General features: G+C 36.2%; 2 long non-coding RNA genes across 3 annotated transcripts; both read right to left on the reverse strand.

Annotated features, from left to right (window-relative positions):
- Positions 1–779: 779 nt before the first annotated feature.
- LOC148170653 (uncharacterized) lies at positions 780–1,705 on the reverse strand. Its single transcript, XR_015770398.1, has 2 exons — positions 1,505–1,705; positions 780–1,451 (listed from the first exon to the last, which is right to left on the reverse strand). It is a non-coding gene; the product is annotated as an uncharacterized LOC148170653 (long non-coding RNA).
- A 1,306-nt stretch (positions 1,706–3,011) lies between these two features.
- On the reverse strand, positions 3,012–4,425 carry LOC148170654 (uncharacterized). 2 transcript variants are annotated; one of them, XR_015770402.1, is made up of 4 exons: positions 4,065–4,425; positions 3,944–4,011; positions 3,591–3,783; positions 3,012–3,543 (listed from the first exon to the last, which is right to left on the reverse strand). It is a non-coding gene; the product is annotated as an uncharacterized LOC148170654 (long non-coding RNA). The 2 variants fall into 2 exon arrangements; XR_015770401.1 differs by having other exon boundaries at positions 3,012–3,783.
- Positions 4,426–9,104: the final 4,679 nt, after the last annotated feature.

Raw genomic sequence — 9,104 nt, forward strand, 5'->3', positions numbered from 1 at the left:
CTAGATCAAATTGTCTTTTTTATAAGGTACCGCTGTTAGTTTTCCAGTGCGCAATTCAAGAGAGACAGACATAGTCCATAAATCAATGGGTTAGAACGAGACGCAAGATTCTAGGGAATTGTCATAAAATTGTTGACGTAAAATTTGTCATTGACAAAATGTAAGGTTATCTTAAATTTATTTGTTTAAAATACACTTAAATAAACCGTGGGTACAAAAGAAAATTGGTTCCAACATTATAACAGACTATGTGAATACGTAAACGGTGAGCGAACCGACATTAGAACCGATTCCATTTTAGCACGTTAAGGAGGTGCAACACTCAGAAACGGTCTCGGACTTCAAGCACTGTCTTTTCTAATCTCCAACGATTCGACTTGTATGCAGTAACGCCCTAATTAGAATATGCTATTAGCACTTATTATATTGTAGCTTCTCCCGACGATGTAGTAACAATGATGAGATGTTAAAGTAACTGAGAGAAAGCATTGCACAAATGGAAGAAGCAAATACATGAGCAGAAAATGAAGTACATGAGATATTTTAAAGGGGCTATTAAGAAGAAAGAATTTACAAGTTTGAAGAAGTAGACATGTTTAAGATCTTGAATGAGTTTATGCAAAACAACTGCAACAAAATGAATATCAAGAACAAATATTAAGGTTATGTTAAAATTATTTACTTAAATCACCCTGAAATACAAAATTACATCTATTTTTAACACTACAGGAGACCATTTGAATGCGTTTTAGGACCTTCGTACACCACATTAAACTATAGAACCAGTTTTGCATATCTTATGTATATTTCATGTCCCATTGCATTTTCAGTTTTCACATTCATTATGAGGAAGTAGCAGCGGCTTCAAACCAACCATCTTCTGCCGCTGATGTTGAAAGCGATGGTGTGTCTTTCTCATGAGACTGTGTATCTGCACTGTTCAAGTGATGAGTGCAATGACTGTGTCTTGTCCACCTGCTAGTTTATGAGGTGCCTCTTTTAGATTAAGGGTAACAAGTCAGTTGGTCCTACAACAGATTTTGATAACGTTTACCGTTGAGGCCGTATACTTACACTTTACAATATCATTGCTTGTGTTTTAGGCATTTGAAATAATATTTCTGTCCATAACGCAGGTTTTGTGATGTACCACATGTGAGTGGTCTTCAATAAGATGAACGAGTTATTCGCCTGAATGCAAGAAGTGCATGTTGGTATTGGGGCTATTGAAACACAAAAGCGATTGAAGACAAATTGGGGGAACATTATTTAAATTTAGTTCACGGAATTCGTAAACTAACAGGTACAAAATTCCATAACCTTATAAGAAGTACTCAAGGGTTCATATACAAAAACCAACTTTAGGATTCCCCCAATACGTACTGCTTAACCAATGTCACAATGATTGTCGGCTTCGATAGGGCTTCCATCTACCTTCTATTTGGAGTTTTCTGAAATTAGTGGAAAGTCGTCGTACATAAAACGTCAAATAGTATTTACTTACGGCGGAGGAAACAAAAACACCATAACGATTCGTGTTGAGAAATCGCACATTCAAACCATTTTATTACAAACGATATTTGACAAGAATTGACAGTTCATAAAGCAATGTGTCCACACAAACAACACAAAATTTAGTGCGCATGTAGAGATAGACAGAAGATATCGTTGTCTTTCATTTTGTCACTAACAGCGGTACCTTATAAAACAGACACTTTGATCTAGTGACCTTAAGTCCTACACTATCCTAGCGACACCTAGCGAGTGTTTGACCTGGGCCCAAAATTACGACACAAAATGGCTACCGAGTTGGCGTACCAGTCTTCTATCTATCTTGGGCAGAACCACGGGGTATTAGCTTCGAGGCGAATTTGGTTTATAAATTATCTAGTTCCAAAAATGGTCAAACAGGTGGCGTTTCAGACAAATGCAGGAGCTGAGCATGCGCGAGGTTTGCGCGCTGTCGACAAATTTCATAGGCGACCCTCTTTATAATTTACCTTATTTTAAAAACTGCAATTTTGACCGATTTCCTTGAATGAATGTTTTTATTGTCAATATGATTGTTCTTATTGATTTGTTATGGTTACTTGGTAATTTAGATATATCGCTCACTTACAATTATTACAAGAGTGGAAACGGTGTCTTTACCGTTTTTTTACAGAATTACTATTCATTCATTACAATTAAAAAAAAATCAATAATATACATTTTTTCTGTCCCCTACAACTACGTAGTTGTAAGGGCCATATTTTTTTCCTATTGTACTACTTCTTACTTAAAATCTTGTAATGTTGAATGAGCAATGCTAAGAACTTTTCTTTCTCAGTATATTGTTAATATTAAATAATAATATTATTAATACTGAGGCTAGTGATCGTTAATTTTATTGTTGGGTTGATTTTTAATTAAAATACATAGTTTATTTTATTAGTTTGTACTTATTGAACTATTCAAGTAATCACATCACCCAATTTCTTTTGGTATTGTTTCAATCACTTTACAAACAAATTGGTAATTAATGATTACAAATAAAAAAAAGCTTAACAAAAATGAATTCAACGGGATTCGAATAGGTTGACTCCTAATTTCTGCTTTGAAGTTCATAAAAATTATGCAAGATAGCGCTTTAACATTACCCCTTCTAAGGTCACTAGATCAAATTGTCTGTTTTATAAGGTACCGCTGTTAGTTTTCAGTGCGCAATTCAAGAGAGACAGACATAGTCCATAAATCAATGGGTTAGAACGAGACGCAAGATTCTAGGGAATTGTCATAAAATTGTTGACGTAAAATTTGTCATTGACAAAATTTAAGGTTATCTTAAATTTATTTGTTTAAAATACACTTAAATAAACCGTGGGTACAAAAAGAAAATTGGTTCCAACATTATAACAGACTATGTGAATACGAAAGAGGTGAGCGAACCGACATTAGAACCGATTCCATTTTAGCACGTTAAGGACGTGCAACACTCAGAAACGGTCTCGGACTTCAAGCGCTGTCTTTTCTAATCTCCAACGATTCGACTTGTATGCAGTAACGCCCTAATTAGAATATGCTATTAGCACTTATTATATTGTAGCTTCTCCCGACGATGTAGTAACAATGATGAGATGTTAAAGTAACTGAGAGAAAACATTGCACAAAAGAAAGTAGCAAATACATGAGCAGAAAATGAAGTACATGAGATATTTTAAAGGGGCTATTAAGAAGAAAGAATTTACAAGTTTGAAGAAGTAGACATGTTTAAGATCTTGAATGAGTTTATGCAAAACAACTGCAACAAAATGAATATCAAGAACAAATATTAAGGTTATGTTAAAATTATTTACTTAAATCACCCTGAAATACAAAATTACATCTATTTTTAACACTACAGGAGACCATCTGAATACGTACGGAGCAATGAAAGCGATGGTGTGTCTTCCTCATGAGGCTGTGTATCTGCACTGTTCAAGTGATGAGTGCAATGATTGTGTCTTGTCCACCTGCTAGTTTATGAGGCCCCGCTGTTACATTAAGGATAGCAGTCAGTTGATCCTACAACACATTTTGAGAACGTTTACCGTTGAGGCCGATATACTTACACTTTACAATATCATTGCTTGTGTTTTAGGCATTTGAAATAATATTTCTGTCCATAACGCAGGTTTTGTGATGTACCACATGTGAGTGGTCTTCCTTCATTTTCTTGCCCATAGATTTGATTTTCAACTCATATTAACAATAAGATGAACGAGTTATTCGCCTGAATGCAAGAAGTTCATGTTGGTATTGGGGCTATTGAAACACAAAAGCGATTGAAGACAAATTGGGGGAACATTATTTAAATTTAGTTCACGGAATTCGTAAACTAACAGGTACAAAATTCCATAACCTTATAAGAAGTACTCAAGGGTTCATATACAAAAACCAACTTTAGTATTCCCCAAATATGTACTGCTTAACCAATGTCACAATGATTGTCGGCTTCGATAGGGCTTCCATCTACCTTCTATTTGGAGTTTTCTGAAATTTGTGGAAAGTCGTCGTACATAAAACGTCAAATAGTATTTACTTACGGTGGAGGAAACAAAAACACCATAACGATTCGTGTTGAGAAATCGCACATTCAAACCATTTTATTACAAACGATATTTGACAAGAATTGACAGTTCATAAAGCAATGTGTCCACACAAACAACATTTAAATTTAGTGCGCATGTAGAGATAGACAGAAGATATCGTTGTCTTTCTTTTTGTCACTAACAGCGGTACCTTACAAAACAGACAATTTGATCTAGTGACCTTATTTTGGCCGTCGTTCACGCGGATCCTCATCGATTTTGTACGCACGTTTAAATTCAGCGGCCTGAATTCCACTTCTTTTTAGTGGAAAATGAAGGAGAAGAATCACAACACGCCCTCAAACATTTCCTACGGAACCGCGCTTCTAGTTTCTACTAACTTTCAGTCAACTCAAGAACAATAAACAATAAAACCATCATTTTGTCTTCTCTCTCTCAGTCCCTCAGGCAAAGACTTCCAGCGGAACGCGTACAATCACCCTTATTCAGTCATTTTCAGCGACTTTAATTCCAGACACGAAGATTACATACATACATTTTCATAGCTGTCGTAGACATTTGAAATAAACGTCAAAGTTGACAAATTTTTCAGAACAATCTACTCACGCTATTATACCTTTAATTTATGAAGACTGCTAAATTTTGGCATTGCTTTTACCTGCTTAACGTTTCGTCGGAGAAGGTGCCATTCCACATGCGATTAGAAACTGTCTTGAGTGAAAGGATTTGTCGAAACTCTGACAGCTGTCTTGTTGTAAATATAAATTTGGCAACGAATGCTATGAAAATGTATTTTGGGTTGCAGTTTGAATTCGATCAGGCTCATTATCACTCGTGGACCACGGTGTATAGTATAAGAAATATATAATTATATCCGGATGTAGCTTCCAGGGTGGTCGACCCACACCACGATAATTCTTATTCACTATTATTCATTCAATTAGAACAAATCTCCCATTTAATGTAAAAGGCCCAATTGTAATCATTTTTCTTACAATAACCACCATTATAAAAATTGTCTATAAAAATGTAACGCCCAATATAATTAAACTTAGTTCTTATTAGATTTAGCTCTAGAGAGCTCACGCTGTAATTTTTGAATAAAGTTATTTTTTATAAAGTTTCTTGTGTCGTGAAACATAATTATATGCAAGCTTTATATAAAAATAAACACCACAAGCTCTAGCATATGTAAGTTGAATAAAAAAGTTAATGAAATCTTGAATTTTTATTTTTTTTTTCAGAAATCCGAACAACTGTTGAAAAATCTTATTCACTTGAATTTGAAGCAATTTACTTGCAATTTGAAAACCGGAATATTTGTCTGCGTGTGTAACCATCGAAAGTCGGCATGCATTGTTCATACATTTTTCAGTACTTAATTAGAAAGTTTTCAAACAAGTTATTTTTTTATTCTGAAATGTTGAATTCAAATGTGGCAAAAGCATTTAACTTCTTTGCGCCAACGTGCGCCAAGGTTTTATTAGAACTAAAGCTAGAGAAAAGTTAAATTTTAATTAAATGTTTTGTGTTTTTATTTATTTAATTATTTATTATTTTACATTTTACTACTTTACTTTTATCTTTACATTTTATCACTAAAATGTTCTTAAAACCTTCTATTAACGACAAAAGCAAAAATTAACTGCGGTAACTGCGGCTTTGGTGGTGACATGCAAAAACGCATATTTTTGATTTATTTTTATATTACTGTTTTCGGCAGTCACGATAAGAGAGGCTGGCGAACGTAGAGACTTGGAAATTAATATTTAAACAAAGAAACAAGAAAACAAAAACATACCCAGAAAACGCCAAAATTGCTACGACCAAAAGTTGTTTTTGCTAGAATAATTGCGCCAAGGTTTTATTAGAACTAAAGCTAGGGAAAAGTTAAATTTTAATTAAATGTTTTGTGTTTTTATTTATTTAATTATTTATTATTTTACATTTTACTACTTTACTTTTATCTTTACATTTTACTACTTTACTTTTATCTCTACATTTTATCACTAAAATGTTCTTAAAACCTTCTATTAACGACAAAAGCAAAAATTAACTGCGGTAACTGCGGCTTTAGTGGTGACATGCAAAAACGCATATTTTTGATTTATTTTTATATTACTGTTTTCGGCAGTCACGATTAGAGAGGCTGGCGAACGTAGAGACTTGGAAATTAAGATTTAAACAAAGAAACAAGAAAACAAAAACACACCGAGAAAACGCCAAAATTGCTAGACGACCAAAAGTTGTTTTTGCTAGAATAATTTATAGATAATAAACTGATGAAATAAAAAGGTATTTGAGCAAAACATTTTTACCACACTTTCGTAGAAGTTGGCATGAGGCGGGTAGAAATAAAAAAACGTTTTCTGCTAAGTACCAGGAATGGCACGCAAATGCATGTTCCATAATAGTTGTGGAACCATCCAGTTCCACACAGGATGGTTCCGTTCAAAACTGTTCCTCACAGGGACAGGGTGGTTCCGCGCGGAGTGATTTCATGCAGACTGGTTCCCCGCGAGGAGGTGGTCATCCAGAAGAGACAAACGCAGTAAAATAAAACAACTTTTGGACAGTGTTGAAAAAGAATTTTTAATTGCTGCATCAAAAAAATATCTCAATCCCACCTTTTCGTATTCGCCCGAAAGAGTTTTAGCCCTCCTGATAGATGCTTCCTTGTCAAAGCATGATTATAATAAAGTTCTTGGACACCTGTGTACTCAATCAAACATTAACCTGTGCATTATTCTGCCCATATAAGATACTGCTGATAACAAGCAAATTATTTGGCAAAATCCAAACCCTTCATCAACAAGATACTATCGCCCAATAAGGATCCAGTTGGCCAAAGAAACTACTAAACTTACCGTGCTAGAAAAAAATTATACAACAAATAACAAATAGACGTCCTAATGCCTACTACATACAAAACGTCTGACAATCAAGAAATTCTGATTTAGTCGCGCTTTAAACACATCATGTTAAATGTTAAATGTTATGTTGTGTATGTTAGCGAGTACGCTCCTGTCCAGGGTACGACTCTGGACAGGAGAGACGGCGCACCAAGAGAGCGCAGGTGGTACGCAGGTGGTACGCCACCATGATGATTCTGTAGCATTCCATGTAGAAAATATACTTAAGTTAATAAAGGGTATAGTTGGGGAAGTTTTTAGTGATCCATCCCCTACCTTACGATAAAACAAATGGCGACGAGGATGGGATGGATCACTAAAAACTTCCCCAACTATACCCTTTATTAACTTAAGTATATTTCCCACGTATCATATGAGACAGTGCCCGCTCCGGCTGTGCTAGCACAGCGGCTAATGCAAGATTTGGCTTACACGATAGATGCGGGTGACAGAAACTGGAACCTCCCCGCTGACATTGCGTGTGAAGAAGAAGGCGCTGGCCTACCAACGAAAGATCTACTCGGTTGGGCACCGGCCGCACAGCTCGGCAGCGAACAGCGCCAGCTGATCGAAGGCGCGGGTGTGGACCAAGGGAATTTCCAGGCCGCAGTACAACGCTTTGCGTTAAACAAAGCTTTATTTGAGATAGTCGGCGATCATATGCGAAGGATCACTTCGCACAAAGTTAGCAACGGTTTGCACGAGTCGGAAAAGGGCTCTGTTGCACAAGCTCTATGGCAAGAGAGCGCAACAGCAGAACGCAGGTTGTACGCCACCATGATGATTCTGTAGCATTCCATGTAGAAAATATACTTAAGTTAATAAAGGGTATAGTTGGGGAAGTTTTTAGTGATCCATCCCCTACCTTACGATAAAACAAATGGCGACGAGGTAGTGAAAATCCAAGGATTGTGGTGAAAATTTGAAGACCGGCCAAACTCGCAGAAATTACTACAAGTACGTACTGGGTGCACGTGGGAAGACGATCAAAATGGCGCTGCTGGGAAATTGTCCAATTTTCGATCATCGACAAACAACGGACTTAACAAACTTCTGCGAAAGAATGTCTCAGTATTTGCTGATGAACAATGTTACGGAAATGGTAAGGATGAGAGCCATTTTATTAAATTCTCTAAGTGAGGAAACATATGCATTAACGAAAGACATTTTGTTTCCGAGTAAGCCAGACAATAAAACGTACGAGGAGTTAGTAGCGGCATTAAAACAACATTTTTGCTCTGTACATTCGTACTACGCTGAGAGGCTGAAGTTTTATACTGCAAAAAAGAATAGTTCTGAAACTGTAGCGGAATGGGCGACGAAAGTTAAAAGTTTGGCGGCATCATGCAAATTCGGAACGGAGTTAGAAGCAGTGATGAGGGACATTTTTGTGATTGGAATCAATGATAAAGCACTAATGGAAAGACTTTTTGAAGAGGATCCCTCCATGGCCACGACGACCTTCACCAAGATGTGCAAGTTAGCTCAGGCAAAGGAATCTTCACAGAAAGAAAGAGAAGGATACCAAAGGCAGATAAAGGAACAACCGTGTTACCACCAGAGAAGTAAACCCCAATCAAGTTTTCCTGTCAAACCCAAGCAGCAAACTGGTAGTTCGAAGTACAAGAGTCCGACAGAAAAATGTAAGTGTTATTGTTGCGGTAGAAACAACCACAAGGTTAGTGAATGTCGGTATCGCGAGTATATATGTAACAAGTGCGGAAAAAATAGATAAGTTATGCGAACAGTATAAAGAAATCTTTGAAAATGGTTTTGGCTGTTTTAACAAATGTAAAATCAATTTAAATGTTAAGGAGGCCACGAAACCTAAGTTTTGTAAGCCACGTCCAGTTCCATTTGCCTTGAAGCCTAAAATTGAACAAGAATTAGATCGATTAGTTCAAAATAAAATTTTAGAACCGGTTGAATTTTCTGAATGGGCTACACCGATTGTCCCCATTCTTAAGCCAAATGGAAATGTACGTATTTGCGGTGATTTTAAGGTTACACTTAACCCCCACTTGGAAGATAAAAAATATCCTTTACCGCGTATAGATCATCTGTTGGCTCAACTTAAAGGTGGACAAAAGTTTTCGACGATTGATCTGTCATATGCTTATCA

This window comes from Gnatocerus cornutus, chromosome 7 (genome assembly GCF_029298725.1).
Source record: "Gnatocerus cornutus isolate USDA-ARS CGAHR chromosome 7, icGnaCorn1.1, whole genome shotgun sequence".
In the NCBI taxonomy this organism is placed as follows: domain Eukaryota; kingdom Metazoa; phylum Arthropoda; class Insecta; order Coleoptera; family Tenebrionidae; genus Gnatocerus; species Gnatocerus cornutus.